The 16,735-nt window shown below is 39.0% G+C and overlaps 1 protein-coding gene across 2 annotated transcripts in view; it reads right to left on the bottom strand.

The window, feature by feature from the left end:
• The window catches only part of LOC136265130 (peroxisomal targeting signal 1 receptor-like), a 186,975-nt gene that overhangs the window by 131,874 nt on the left and 38,366 nt on the right, over positions 1-16,735 (bottom strand). The gene's annotated exons all lie outside the window — the stretch shown is intronic.

Raw genomic sequence — 16,735 nt, 5'->3', positions numbered from 1 at the left:
GGGATTGACAAAACCAGGGACAAAATTTCGAACTATTTAAGATTTCAAAAGTTCTTAGTTATCATAAAGTAGTCCAGTGATCTACATTTCAGGCCAGGCTTCTTGCAAGTCCGTCGCATTTAGACTACAAGTTTCTTGGCTCTTTAAATTAACGAGCCTTCATGGAACACGTGGTCGGTGTGCTATACCTAACAGGACTACGGTCCACGTGATGTCTGAGGTGTTGTCACACAAATTGCCATACTATGGTAAATCAAAATAAATTATCAGTTTCCCGTTCACTGCCCTCATCTGGTTACCATCAGCTCTAAAAACTCGTATTCTTCCATTATTTTCCGGTTATTCTTGGTACAGGCTAAGTACAAGTAATCTTGTAATAGAGTCAGCTCACATGTCAGTGTGCTATCATAAATTCATGTTTGTGTTATTTTTGCAACTTAAAAAGAGAGATAGTACATCCAATATGTTTATTCAATTTCCCCAAGAGATTTGCACAATAGGAACTTAGACCCCCCTATAATCATTGGCCACCAGCATTCATATGATACACGTTGCAGTGATCACTTCGCTAACTTATCTAATTACCATCTATCAAAGACTAAACTATGAAGTATTTTTGATCTAGTACTAGCACTTGGTGGAAAGATGTTACCTTAAGGTATCCTTTCATGCTGCAAGAATTTATCCTGAACTTGTTGATTGTGCTAAATCTATCTAATCCAAAACAGCCAAGCTGTAAAAAAAGAGTGCGGCCTGCAAAGAGGTAATGGTGAAAAAAGATGTGAAATCAAAGGTGGCAGCCAACAAATGGCTTGAATGGTAGGTTAATGGTAAAAATTTTAATAACGACAATTCAGGTGAATTTTGTGCCGCTTGGTCTTGGGCACAAAATTCATTTGAATTGTTGTTATTAAAATTTTTACCATTAACCTACCATCAAAGCCATTTCTTGGCCACCACCTTGGATTTCACATCTTTTTTCAGCATAGCCACTTTGGGGGCCACACTCTTTTTTACAGCTTGGCTGTTTTGGATTAGATATCATTTCTTTTTGTATTTGTATACCACAAAATAGGCCGGCTTTGGGGCTTTTTTACCCTATCTTTCTTTCTTTACCAAAGGAAGAAGAAAAAGATTTAATCATAATCATAATCAAGATTTAGAGCAGATTTTAAACACTTTTAACGTTAATATTTTTGAGTAATTATACAAATTATATATATATATATATATATATTTACTACATGCCAATTAATTCCTACAGGATAACTTGTTTGCAGCTGAACTCTCTGCTGGGTGACTTGAAATGTAGCTGAACTCTATACAGAGTGGTTTCTTTGTAGCTGAACTCTTTACAAGGTAACTTCTTCTAGCTCATCTCTCTACAGGGTGACTTGTTTCTAGCTGAACTCTCTACAGGGTGATTTGTTTGCAGCTGAGCTATCTACATGGTGGTTTCTTTGTAGCTGAACTCTCTACAAGGTAGCTGATCTCTCTACAGGGTGACTTGTTTATAGCTGATCTCTCTACAGGATTATTTGTTTGTACCTTAACTCTATACAAGGCGACTTCTTCTAGCTGATCTCTCTACAGGGTGATTTGTTTGTAGCTGAAATCTCTACGGGTTGCAGCTCAACTCTCTACAGGGTGATTTCTTTGTAGCTGAACTCTCTAAAGGTAACTTCTTCTAGCTGATCTCTTTATAGGATGACTTGATTCTAGCTGAACTATCTGCAGGGTGATTTGTTTGCAGCTAAACTCTCTACAAGGTGATCCTTCCAGCTAATCTCTCTACAAGATGACTTGTTTCTAGCTGAACTCACTGCAGGGTGATATGTTCGTAGCTGTACTCTCTACAGGGTGATTTGTTTGTAGCTGAACTCTCTACATGGTGGTTTCTTTGTAGCTGAACTCTCTACAAGGCGACTTACTCTAGCTGATCTCTCTATAGGGTGAATTGTTTGTAGCTGAACTATCTGCAGAGTGATTTGTTTGTAGCTGAACTCTCTACATGATGGTTTCTTTGTAGCTGAACTCTCTATACAGTAACTTCTATCTGATCTCTCTACAGGGTGATGTGTTTGTAGCTGAACTCTCTACAAGATGACTTGTTTCTAGCTGAACTCTCTACAGGGTGATCTGTTCGTAGCTGAACTCTCTACAGGGTGATTTGTTTGCAGCTGAACTCTCTACATGGTGGTTTCTTTGTAGCTGTACTCTCTACAAGGTGACTTCTTCTAGCTGATCTCTCTACAGGGTGATGTGTTTGTAGCTGAACTCTTTACAGGGTGATCTGTTCGTAGCTGAACTCTTTACAGGGTGATTTGTTTGCAGCTGAACTCTATACTACACGACGGTTTCTTTGTAGCTGAACTCTCTACAAGGTAAGCAGCTGATCTCTCTACATGGTGACTTGTTTCTAGCTGATCTCTCTATGGGGTGACTTGTTTTACCTGACCTCTCTACAGGGTGATCTGTTCATAGCTAAACTCTCTACAGGGTGATTTGTTTGCAGCTGAACTCTCTACATGATGGTTTCTTTGTAGCTGGACTTTCTACAAAGTAAATTCTTCTGGTTGTTCTCTCTACAGGGTGACTTGCCTGTAGCTGTATTGTCTATCAGATTAACTGTTTGTAGCTGAATTCCCTACAGAATAACTTGCAATGTAATATAATTCTATAATGGAGTAAGATATAAACGTAGCTGAATGCTCTATTAGGGTGACTGTTCTATTACAGTATCTCGATCTCGCATTTACTACACGTAGTTGCCTTTTGAATCATAACTCAGTGGTTTGTCATCCGATTCTTCTGTACTAATGCAAGGACTTTCTATGATGATTATTCCAGCTACATACGGATTTTCATCTCATTGCTCTAAGCAGTTTGCCTGGTAGACATGAAAACTAATAGTTTTTCATGGATAAAAAATCGATCGCGTAATTGTGACACAGGTTGGGTTTTGTGTCATATCTCCATGGTTTTTTATCTCGATTACTTTCAAACCACAAAAAAACACTCCTATGATGGTTACTCCATCTAAATAGCAATTTTCAATTCATTCCTCCAAGGGGTTTACCCTGTGGACGTGACAAGTTGGGGCTTCATAGGCCTTCGACCTTATTTTATGTAAATAATTGGTCATAACTCTGTGAATGTTCATCAGATTCCTACCAAAGTTCGTACTGAAATCTGCCTTAATGAGTCCATTAAGTGTGCCAAATTTCAGTCCAATTGGAGCACACATTTGTGTTTTATGGCGGATTTTGTGAAGTGTGCAAAATGAAGAAGAAAAAATGAAGAAATTAAAGATGTTCGTATCGCAGAAATAGCTGGAGCGATTTTCTTCAAATTTGGTATGTAGAGTCCCCTAACTGGCTGGCACTTATGTAGCAAATTTGGTTCCAGGGATCACAGAGCTACATAGGTGTGAAAATTGTATTTTCATTCGTCCTGTAATATACTCACGGTATGGCGCGCCAGCTTCTTGGGCTGCACCACACACTACCCTGTGTCTTGATGTATGAAAATTGTTGGTAAATTCTGAAGAAGTTCACGATAATTAAGATTATAGAAACCTCACTTTACATCTTAAAGATTTCAAAATATTGGCCCTGGTATTGTTGAGTTTGTCAATCCCTCATCTGAATCAGTGGAATATCGTTAGATGTAATATACTACTATTGTTGAAAAGAGTTTATTGCTATCGCCTTTGTACATCGAGAGTTCATCAAGAAGCAAGGGACACAATCTACAGCTGCTATGTCGCGTTATTACCAGTGTCAAGGGATGCAATCTATAGATGCAATGTTGCATTATTACCAGCAGCAAGGGACATTACACTTAGACTCCCTATAATCTTTGGCTGCCAGTATTCGTATAATACATGTTGCAGTGTTTACTTTGCCAACCTATCTAATTATCATCTATCGAGGACTATGAAGCATTTTTGATCTAGTGCTAGCACTTGGTGGAATGCTCTCTCAAAGATATCATTTCCTCCTGCAATGACTCATCTTGAACTTGTTGATGGGCCTTATTTAAACTATGTGAAACCTTACAAGTGCCGTATACTATCAACTATACTTTTGCTAGATTTCCGCGTCACATCCGTGATATTTTAACTGGAAATGTAGTTTGTAAAGGAGCCTATGGGAGAATGGTGAGTTAAGCATATAAGAGTAGCTCTAGCTTTATCAGACACAAGTATGTTGTTTCGTGGTTTAAAATACGGCGCTCTAAGATGGCAAAACCCAGGAATGATGCCTCAAAGTAGGTTTATTTTGCTGCGTGCGCTAATTAGAAACTTCTATAGATTCGTTTAATGAACTGTAACTGCACTATGTTTGCATGTAACTAGCAATGTAAAAAGCACGTAGGCTAATTGAAACAATGATGAATGCTAGATTAACGCGATAACGTCTTCTTTATTCCGACTCTAATTAGTGCACATTATCAAAAAGCCTACTTCTAAACGTTTTGCTATCTTAAAACGCCTTCCTTTTAATGACAAAACAACATACTTGTGTCTGATAAAGCTAGAGTTACTCTTATACGCTTAACTCACCATTCTCCCATAGGCTCCTGTACAAACTACACCCCAGTTAAAATCATGGACACAATGCTGAATGTAGCGAAAGTATAGGGTTCATAAAACGGATAGTATATGGCACTTGTAAGGTTTCACGTAGTTTTGGATAAGGCCCATTGTGACTGTGTCTGGGAAAACAGGTCTTATCGCCTATTTAAAAGTATCGAGAAACGTCTGTTTTAAATATTCAGGCCGGGTGTTGTAGCTGGCAAATGGTGGTAGCTACGCATACCAAATTTTCACACGTTTTACAACAATTTCTTACCTTCCTGGTCATCTACTGAAGAAGTAGTCAACAGCTAAGATTCCCTCCATTTTAGATAGTTTTTAAAACCAAGGTTGACTGTATCAGGCGAGTTGCAAAAAGGGTGGGAGGCGGGGGTCATGGAAGACAGGCAAGATGGTGTTAAAAAATTGAAAAGGAACGTGTTGGGATGAGTTATGGGCCATTCAGGGCTCAGAATTGGCTACAATGAAAGAAAATTTACAGCACAGATCATCGTCCAATACCATGGAGCTGTACAGCCACACACAGCCATCTCCTGGTTGGCCAGGGTTCCATCAAGACCCCAGACCACTCGTACGGCTTGCCACTGTTCTTTAAATAAGTAGCCAGCAAAAGCAGACCACTTTACTCTGGTCTACTGTGACAGTGAAACTTGATAGTGCATTCATTAAGCTTTGTGCGTAAAAATCAAATTTCCTGTCTTGGGCGATAAGAACGGTTTTCGTAGATCCAGTCACAATTGTGTTAAACCTATCACAGCTTAATTCATACACAAATACTGACTTTATTTATTCTGTCTATGTTTAGATGTTGGAACAAATAGTCCAAAATTTCTACTTTGGCTCAAACAAAAATAGACCACAGCCCTCAATAGTGACTAACATTAGAGTCATTTATAGATTTGAGGTTCGTTTTGTCTCGTTATAGGGAGTAGTGTTGGGCAATTAATCGATTATTCAATTAATCTAGATATTTGTCACAAATCGATTTTACATCTTGTCATGTAGCAACATCGATTTTTAATTTGTGCAGCTGGGGTGCCAACAACTTAATTTGTCTACAAGTGGTTTTCAAATTGTTTCAATTAATGGTCTGTTGTGTTGTGTAAGCGTGGCAGGTGTAATGGCTGGTAGTCAGTGTGCGGCAGGTGTAAAGGTCAGGAACAAGGGAGCATGGCAGCTGAAATAACCAGCAGTAAGTTTGTGGCAGGTTAAATGGCCAGTAGTGAAAACGAGCGTGACTGAGACAGTGCTACCAGATCTATGAATAACGCTGTTATTTTAATTTTAAAGCCAGGGAACACTATATTACCTGCCTGGACTTATTTTGGTTTTCTTCTTGGTGATGGCAGTAAGCCCAGGTAACTACAGAAGCCTGGGAATGTTTATTTAGTGTTTCAGGAAACATTGTTACCAATAAACGATCCTTGGCTAAACCCTGAAAAGGTCAACATGTTAGCTACTTATTTACCATGCTACAACTATTACTTATACAATGTTACAAATATCGAGATTAAATTGAAAATCTAGCTTCAAATATCTAGATTACTGAAAATGCAATATCGCCCAACACTAACAAGGAGTTTTTAAAATAGTTGTTCCAATACTGAATAAAGACGGGGTTAGAATAGGTAGTATTGGAACACTATTTTTGCTGTGTATGTATTTAAGTAATGATGTACTGTATGTTAGCAATTACTGTATGTGTATATTGCTTTGTTTTTGTACCTGTTTGTGCTGTATTATGTGCTTTAGCTCTGGTAAGGAAGAATGGCTCATGCTGATTACCAAGAGGATAATAATAAATCTATGCAAAAAAACCAAGCTGTATAAAAGGGTGCAGCCTACAAAAAGCCTAGGTGAAAATAGTTGTGAAATCAAAGGTGGTGGCCATAAAATGGCTGTAATGATGTGGATGATAATAAATGCTAATAATGGCTTTGTGCATTAAAGGTCCACTGAAATGGTAAATACACTTTGATTATTATCAATACTTGCTACAATTGGATAGGTTGGTGCATGTGATTTAGTCAGATTTTGTTTTGTTTAGTATATATAATGCATTTTATGTGGCTTGTCAACTATATTACATCATAACGCATCAGACAAGAGACTTTAGTATGTGTGAGATACTATTGAAGCAACAGAAGCGTCCATGTACAGCTAGATTTGATTTAGTTTCACGTCATATCTAGCATAGAAATTTAAAACATGGTAAGAACTTGTACTACAAGCGGGTACAAGCCGTAAGTGAATTTACGCTGCTCTTGTGGTGAAGAATGCTCAAGAACGCTTGTTAAAGGGACTGTAAATCAACAGTACAGTGGTAAAAATATGTCTAAGTTTATTTCTTAGATATTTTGAATACATTGAAGGGCCCAATACAGCAGATGAAAGTAGAGAAACGCGAGGAAAAACAAGTGGATGTTGTGTCACTTCTAAAAACCAGGCGCCCATGCAATTAATAATATCCCATTCTAACTAAATTAATCAGCCATTTAATGTTGCTTGTCAGTTTAACTCGGTCAGCAGGTCTTACCCTGTTGTGAGCGGGTTGCCACCATCAACAGATGGTGGTTGTTTTGGTAGGTGTGCAGGGTTCCATGGAATCTCCTATCAACTCTCAAATAGGTCCCTTTTCAACAATTTTACATGATGTATACAGCATGTTTTACTACAAAGGCTTGGAGGTAGGAATGCTTGGGGATTCTAACATTCTCTGAAGCCACAAGACTTTCCGCATGCCATAATGTTCCTAATAGAAACCCTGCACTGTCACACCCTGAGCTAGCCTCAAGATGGAAAAGACAATGGAAAATAAAGGGGGATTTACTAAGCTCCCTGCTGGGACTGTCTGTGGTGCATGCTTCACCCACACCCCCGTTATTAATTTTAGTCTATTTATTTATTTTTTTGGCAATACATTACATTAAACCCCACCGAACAATCCCTTTGTGATTATCATCTTCTAAAAATACTAATACGAGATAGTTGGTAGAGGGGATTGGTATGGGTGGGACAAGATTTGCTATGCCATGTAGTACCATGTGTTCTAACACCTCTACACACACTTTTTTCTTGTAACGCATGCACAATGTTATTCTCCAATTATTACCAACCCTTCTCACATGTGTGCCTGCTCAATCCTCCCCCTAGTTATGGTAGAGCTTCGGGTTAGTCACTATCATAATACACTCATGCATGCTTGACTGCAACATTAACCTAGTTTAACTAGTTAAACTCCATTTAATGTTGCTTGTCAGTTTAACCCGGTCAGCAAGTCTTACCCTGTTGTGAGCGGGTTGCCACCGTCAACAGATGGTGGTTGTTTTGGTAGGTGTGCAGGGTTCCATGGATTCTCCTATTAATTCTCAAATAGACCCCTTTTCAACAATTTTACATGATGTATACAACATGTTTTACTACAAAGGCTTGGAGGTAGGAATGCTTGGGGATTCTAACATTCTCTGAAGCCACAAGAATTTCCGCATGCCAAAGAAAGGCAACTGCCTTTTCCTCCAAGCCATAGGAACCGTAAAACCTCTGGGATATTCCCTGCACACCCACCGCAAAGAATGTCCTCAAATCAAAACGATTTCTAGGTTGGTGTAAATGTTTGCCGCATCGCACTGAACTATGTTGAACTGCTTGTATTAAACTGAACCATGTTGAACGGCTCTGGAGTGGACCTGCTAGGGATAGTTCGATCTAGTTCAACATACCCAATATAAACAGTTGTGACCATGCAATTCAGTTTAGTTCTAATAAATAGAATAGGATGTGAAAAAAATACAGCTAAAATGCATATGGTGACTGTAATGATGAAATGAGGCGAGCAGGAGTTCTCCTGTGCATGTTACTCACTCCTTAACCCAAGTAATAAAATTATAAACACTGGTAACAGGGGGTCAACAGGGGGTCAGGTTATGCTCCCCTGGTAAGCCAGACCATCTGAGATTGACTGTGAGAGCAATTTAAGTTGTTAAATTCTATCAAAGTATTGTATTAAAAATTTGCTTGACTGCATGTTGTATCAGGGTGAGTGTTCTATATTAGGGTGACGGCTCCACTAGAGTATATCGATCTTGCTTGACCAGTTTCTGAAAAGTAAACCTCAGTAGCTATCCACTTGGAGCTGCACTGGATGGACTCTTACTATGTACACTATAAGTTGGACTAAATTGCATACAAACCCTGTTAATGGATGCTTTCAATGCATCTAATGGTCCAACATAACTCCCAGTTCAGTGACTTCAGATACAAATACCTAGTGAGGCGGCTGCCTCACCTGCCTACACTGTAGCTACACCTCAGCAGGGACACAATTAATATGTAACTGATGTCAGATCTACACCTGTAGTAATTAGAAGGAGGATTCTGTACTAGCTAGCTCTATAAATGCTTCAAAAAATCTGCTCAAAGTGTGGTGTAAGGAGGTTTGTACTATACATTATGCTGACTGCAGGATGAATGAAGCTATAGGTTGCCAATGGAGAATAAGTGGACTTCAAGCGTTGTGCCATTGTGATTAAAAATGAAGACTGGTGTTGGGTTATATAGTCTGTGTGAGGAATAGTAAATATCGGTGCTGCTCAGGATTATAGCATCTCTCGAGAAGGAGACACTAAACCATTCATGTAGAGTACTGCACAGTTGCCTGGAGTGTGTGTGTATGTCCGTCCCATTTATCCCTCAGACTCTGCAGTCACAGATGAGGTAGTGGAGCTGGCTGGTGGCCGTAAACAAAAGAACAAATGCAGGTTACCATGGGAGATGTGGTCAGCTGTGCTATTATTGTACACCTGCTAAGTGTCTACAGGCTACACCAATCTTGAAATTAGTAAAACAAGAACCACTGGCTGCATTACAAGTACGTGGCAACTTTATAGTGTCTATTCACAGCAGTGACAACTCTGTCTTTGGAATGGTCAAACTCAAATCGTTCCACAAAGCTCAAACAGTTGGATTTTTTATTTTATTTTAATTACTATGACATTATATTTGACCCCATGTAGTGGTAGATGCCATTTTTTGTTTGTTTTACTTGCCAAAACACACCATAATCTGGCACCTCTGTTTGGATCAGATGATTGAGAGTCCGGGCACTGTTGTTCCAACAAATTAAAAGTAGACTTGACCCATTCCAATCAGCTATGGTTTGTCACCAACACAGATCAGTTCAAATTTTATCATTCAGAAGTATATTTAGTGTTGGCTGCTGTTGCATACATGTGGAACATAAACGATTTGGCACAACCAACAACCTCCACAGCTTGCTTTTCCCACACAATCTGTCCTACATCCTAGCCATAATATATAAGTAGAATTCGATGCCCCTGGAATGCCATAATATTTGCAGATTAGAAAAATTGTATACAAGTTGTGCTGCCCATTAGAGCTGCTCTAGACAGTCCAAGGTAAGAAGTTCGATAGAATATTGAAGTTTGAGGGCATGACAAGCATATACCTAAAAATATTTGAAATGTGGTAATATATATATTTTAAATTCAATTATGTCAGCGAAGTACCATAGCCAAGTTAAACTATCCCTTTTAATGCGTCGAGGTGGTGTGTGGGCAAGGAGCAACAATCTATTGGAAAGCAACAGTCGTGAACAATTTATACATAGTGGTTTCCAAGATAATTTTTCTTTTCTTTTTTTTTTGGTTGAGTTTGTTTACAAGTTGCAAGATAGATGGTAAAACACTGGGGTCATTTGAGTGATCAAACTCACTACGTGTTATTTGGAATGGCTAAGCTTGCTGGCCTTATCTCAGGTGCAACATGCTCGGTTTTGTATTTGTCAATTCTCCCTCTTATATCCTTTTAATTAGCTTGGCCTGGTACTGGCCATAGTCTCTGTTGTATCTTTGGCATGAACAATATCTATGGGGTCAGGATCCTTGAAATGGCCGACCGGTTAGAAAATTGGTAATTAGGTACCTCACATAAGCTTTTCCTAACCAAATATCATCACATAAGTGGGCAACATGTGCCATGCCATTTAAAACATTTATTTCCTTAATTTACTTAAGTATTGCGAATCGCAAAACATATTGTCCGTAGTCACCTTAGTTAGGGTTTCCAATGTAAAAATTCGACTTCTTCAAAATAATTTGCTAACTGCTGTTACATGTTGGACTAACTCTCACTTGAATACAGCTGCAGTGGCAATAAATTCCATTGCCTTCTTGGGGTAGAAATCGATCGAAATATCTGCAAAATCCAACATTACGAGCTGTAACTCTCAGAAGCCTTGATCCTTTATCGCAATACTGGAGTTCAACCTTCCTCTGTGAGTAAACCTTCACCTAAAAGCATTGGTAGTTTGTTTAGTGAGGTAGGTTTCTTGTCGCTGCATCAGTTGAGCATGATTTTGAGCTCCAAAAACGGGTTTTCGTCTACGGATACCAAACGATTGATAGCCCAAACTTCCTCACACCAAAGTAGTAATCATCCATCGACAAAGAAGTAACATACGAAGTATTGTTAAGTTGTGACGTCTCTAACCATCTGGGTGAGCGTGATATAGGGCAAAATTTGCCGGTGATCACACCTTCACTACATAACTTGTCCACTCAACTGTTTAAAAATAGATATCTCGGTGTAAAAAAACTGTATGATCCATAAAGTATAACTAATAGCGAAGTTATCGTCGCTGCAATTCAGCTACAAACGCACTTAGCCTAGTTCAATCAGGCTCATGTGACTAGGCTTGGGTGTGGTCAACAATGATACACTGCCTACACTGGCCCTACAGTTATTTGTTTATTATTACTGGGAAGGCAATCTTTGTATTGAGGGATAAAATCACAGTTGTTGTAGCACTGCATAAGACGAGGCATAAGATATCAAGTGTTTAGAAGGCAGAAATCACGCTAGCTTAATTATTTCCTTAGCGCCATTAAATTTTATTTTACAATTCCTGACGACAATAACCTCACTTCTAGCCATACTTTAGGGATCATACAGTTGTTTTACATCAAGGTTTCTATTTTTAAGCAGTTGAGTGGGAAAGTTATGTAGTCAAGGAGTGATTTCCAGCTAATTTTTCCCTACATCACGCTCACCCAGATGGTTAGAGACGTCACAACTTAACCATACTTCGTATGTTACTTCTTTGTCGATGGATGATTACTACTGTGGTGTGAGGAAGTTTGGGCTATCTATCGTTTGGTGTCCGTAGATGAAAATCCATTTTTGGAGCCCAAAATCGTGCTCAGATGATGCAGCGACAAGAAACCTACCTCACCAATCAAACTACCAATGCTTTTAGGTGAAGGTTTACTCACAGAGGAAGGTTGAACTCCAGTATTGCGATAAAGGATCAAAGCTTCTGAGAGTTACAGCTCGTAATGTCAGATTTTGCAGATATTTCGATCGATTTCTACCCCAAGAAGGCATTGGAATTTATTGCCACTGCAGCTGTATTCAAGTGAGAGTTAGTCCAACATGTAACAGCAGTTAGCAAATTATTTTGAAGAAGTCGAATTTTTACATTGGAAACCCTACCTTAGTAACACACAAATACATTTCAGTTATTATGAATATATAGATGTACAAGAATGACTATCTCCACTGCATATGAAATTACCAACATGTGCAATTATATCTACACACATGCATGCATATATATACCCATATATATATATATATATATATACACACAAACAAATATATAAATAGGTGTTCTATCCCTTTAGGGGAGGGGGTGTGGGGGCAATACCTTTTTTTGCACGGATGAAAACCCTTGTCACCAGTCAACACTGATTGCCACTTAAACTCAATTGTCACTGATGCAAGTTACACCCTCTGCCATTAATGCAGTTTGTATGCTAATAAGGAGGCACTACGGAGGGGCACACATTCACCCAGCGGTCCGCACTGGGATACAGCGGACCCTGAGACCAAGGAGTATTCATTATATTAAGGTCCCAAACGGCCTCTATGGAGGAGTGGAGGTGGTCGCATATTGTCTGTACTATTACCTCAGACACACTTATTTGTTGTAAATGTAATACATGTACCAGAATGACTACAAATGAAAATACTAACATCTAACATACACTATATATTACACACACCCATATTAGTATGTATCAGTGTTCTATTCTTTTAGGGGGGGGGGGGGCAGTACCTTAATCTGCCCAGGTGAACGCTCTTTGTTACCGATTAACATTGATTGCTTGTTACAAATTACCCTTTGCCAAATTATAGCAGTTTTAAGGAGGCACTATGGAGGCGCACACATTCACCCAGCAGTCCGTACTGGGGCACTGCGGACCCTGAGACCAAGGAGTATTCATTATATTAAGGTCCCAAACGGCCTCTATGGAGGAGTGGAGGTGGTCGCATATTGTCTGTACTATTACCTCAGAAACACTTATTTGGTGTGTAATACATGTACCAGAATGACTACAAATGAAAATACTAACATCTAACATACACTGTATATTACACACACACAGACACACAGACACACAGACACACACAAACACACACCCATATTAATATGTATCAGTGTTCAATTCTTTTAGGGGGATGGGGGCAGTACCTTAATCTGCTTAGGTGAACGCTCTTTGTTACCGATCAAAATTGATTGCTTGTTGCAAATTACCCTCTGCCAAATTATTGCAGTTTGTATGCAAAGGAGGCATGTGTTACGGCACTACAGAGGCGCACACACGCACACATCCACCTGGTGGTCCACGCCGGGGCACTGCGGACCCTGAGACCAAGGAGTGTCCCTAATAGTAAGGTCTCAACAGCGTCTACGGAAGGGGAGTCGCCTACGAACAACAAAGACAAATATATTGTAGCTAATTAGAACTTGCTTGGCATCATTGATATATAGGTTTAGTTGTTAAAAAAGGAGCAATCTTGTAACTTCCTGGACGACTGTGGGGACGTTATTCTGCATTAAGGGAGCTGTTTAATAGCCTCCGTTGGTTCCTGTGTTAGCAGTAACTTCCGTTAAGTTCCCTGACTTTTCTGTTATCTCCTGCTGTAATGCCTTACTGCATCTCTTCTGGGTATCTTTTAGGCGGAATATCGACGGATGTATTGGTGGTAACGTCGGGTCTAGTTCCTTCACTTTTCTGTGACGCCCCTCCCGTGTGTCACTTTGGCGGCACATCAACGAAACAATTAATGTCTCATTGAGTTGGCAGCGTTGAACTTCCGGTATAGCTCCAAGACTGTTTCATTTTCTGCCATAAAGCCCCTCTTGCAGCGTCCTTATTTGGCGGTTTGTTAACGAAATGAAAAGATTCGCTATGCCATGTAGTACCATGTGTTCTAACACCTCTACACGCGCCTTTTTCTTGTAACGCATGCACAATGTTATTCTCCAATTATTGCCAACCCTTCTCATGTGTGTGCCTGCCCAATCTTTCCCCTAGTTATGGTAGAGCTTCGGGTTAGTCACTATCATAATACACTCATGCATGCTTGACTGCAACATTAACCTAGTTTAACTAGTTAAACTCCATGTATATAATTCATGTTATAGTTATTATTAATTTAGCTAGATATTTAGAAATTGTAAATACTGTAATTTAGCATATTTCGTAATGCATGAATTATTTTGTAATCCGGTAATGATGTTGCTATGCCCTGCTAAAGAAGCGTAACTATAACAAACCACTTTAAACCGCAAATTATGTACAGAAGTATCTTCTATAGTGTCACTATCGTGTTTTCTCATGCGAATTGTATAGAGAAAGCCTCGAAGCTGCCCTTCATTTTCGTTCGCATAAGTACAGGTAATGCCACCCTTTCAATTAGAAGGATACGCTACCTCTGGTAGCAAAGAGGCCTTCAGTGTTGTTTTAAAATTGTTAAACGTTTATAAAACCGAAAGGGAAGACCGTTTAAGAAGCATATGAAGAGTCGCCATACCCGTACTTCAGACCTCAGAGAAGCAAGGCTGCAGCACATGTTGCTGTCAGACCTTCAGTACTGGACACTGTAAAGAATAAATACTTAGGTTTAAAGGAAGAAAGCCCATCCCTCCTGGAGGAGACTGAGTGTAGTGCTCGACTAGACATTGGGTGGCCTTCAGTTCGAATCCTTGGGTAGGAGGGATTCTTTTCCTTTCTTTGGCCCTTTTCTGTTTCACCTTAATGGTAGCTAAGTTAAGTAATCATTAAGTCTCCAGTTCCTGTTAGGTTAGGATAATCCAAATGCTGCAGCACGTGTTGCTGTCAGACCTTCAGTGCTGGACACTGTAAAGTACTAATAAGAATAATAAGAAAACACCTCAGAGCAAAGTTTATGTGTAATAACTAGTAGTTCCGGTTCTTTGTCTTGCGTCATGACGTAACTAGACTTTGTGGCTTAATATCTCATTATAACAACATAATTGAATTATTTAAAAGGTGTTGTTATGCATAGCATGATACAAACAACCTATTTTTCAGTAAAATGGTAAGTAAATTTTCCATTTCAGTGGACCTTTAATAAAATTTATTATCATCAACATAATTGCATCCATTTAGTACAGGCATTTTACCAATAATATTGGGTCAACCTCACACTAATTACAACAAAAGCAAATTAAACAGATTTGTTTCCTTGTTATGTCCTCAGTGACAGAAAAAAATCCTAAAGAATCCTCATGGGAGGACAGTGTAAAAATCACTGAAATAAAAATCCACTTTTTGCCCCTTAACGGTTTGATGCCTTATACGATGTTTATAGTCATATCTCAACTAGGATACTACTTACATGAAAACTTAATATACTATCAAAACGCTTTTGCAAAGATGAATCTGTTAGCACTAAAATTATCATCATAGGACAAAGTATATTATCAAATATATTCTGGTTGTGCTTGATTTTATGCTGTTTGTGTATGTTTTCCAACTGTAATTACTGTAGCAATGCCTTTATGCATGCATACAGAGTAGTATAGTTGCTTGAGAGCTTTCAACCAGCAGGAGAAAGGTTATGTCATGGATGTGCAAAATATCATGTCTACCAATGAGAAGGATCAGGCCCAAGAACGTATGTTAGGTTGTAGTGTTATTTAATGTTATATTAGGAAACCAATTGCAAAGGCATCAATGCTTGTAGTGATAATATGATATTATATAGTGATCATATTATATATATATATATATATAATATGATATAGTGATATATGAGAAGATTGAGCTAACTAACTGAGCAAGGCTTGAACTAGGGCAAACACTGTCTATCGCAACATTTGGTGCTGAAACCCAAGAATGAACCACGGACCTTTAGATAGAGCCCATTCAGTGTTCCAGCTCACCCAAATATTCTCAATTCTTCTTTCAGCAATGGATGTACAAACTTTATTTTGTGCCATCTGTAAGACTTCAGTAGACACAGGAGTCCTATCTTCTACTCTAACTGCAAAGGGTAGTTCAACTATCAACCAGGTCAGTATTGTTAGGAACGATAGTGTTCTGAAGTAGTACATCAGGAGCGTTGCTGCAAATACTGTAACCCACATCAAATAGCAAAAGACACCAACCAAGAGGAGCCAATGCCATGCAAGCACAAGCAATGGCAGATCTGTACTTCATTCATCTAAGGAGAAATTTTCTTTCAAGGCTAATTTTTCTTTTGTGGTAGAACAGCCAAACTTGGGAGAAAAAGAAAGTACGATGTCCATTGGTTTGAAAATGTTTTAAACATTTTCAAACCGATACGATACCGATACGATATACCGATATAACTAAGTGTAGCTATTTATGTTTGAAGAACCACATATGCCATGTTTAACTTTATTTTAGCTACTGAAGAAACTACTGAAGACAGTCTTAAGATTATTGGCTATGCTTGGTTATCCATGGTGGTGTGGCCTCTATTGACAGCTCAGACTATAAGGCACCCACAAATATTTTAATACATGCCCCTGCCAAGATTAGTCCGGATTACTCCGCATTTTAATGGCTTGTAGAGATGGCTGGTTGTTTTATGCTGTGCTCTTGGTTCATCTTTTTGCTGTTTCCCCAGGCTCATCACTATGAGTGTTTGTTGTATGATTGGTAAGCTTTGTGACAACAAAACAGTAATTATCCACGCACTTAGATGGCTTTGCATAATGTACTGCTTTTAGACAAGGAAGATAACTACTGTTTCCCGCCCTTGTTAGCTAAATAGTAGGGT

Source organism: Dysidea avara, chromosome 8 (genome assembly GCF_963678975.1).
Source record: "Dysidea avara chromosome 8, odDysAvar1.4, whole genome shotgun sequence".
Lineage (NCBI taxonomy): Eukaryota > Metazoa > Porifera > Demospongiae > Dictyoceratida > Dysideidae > Dysidea > Dysidea avara.
Note: the sequence above shows the minus strand (reverse complement) of the source record. Positions and strands in the feature narration are given on the sequence as shown.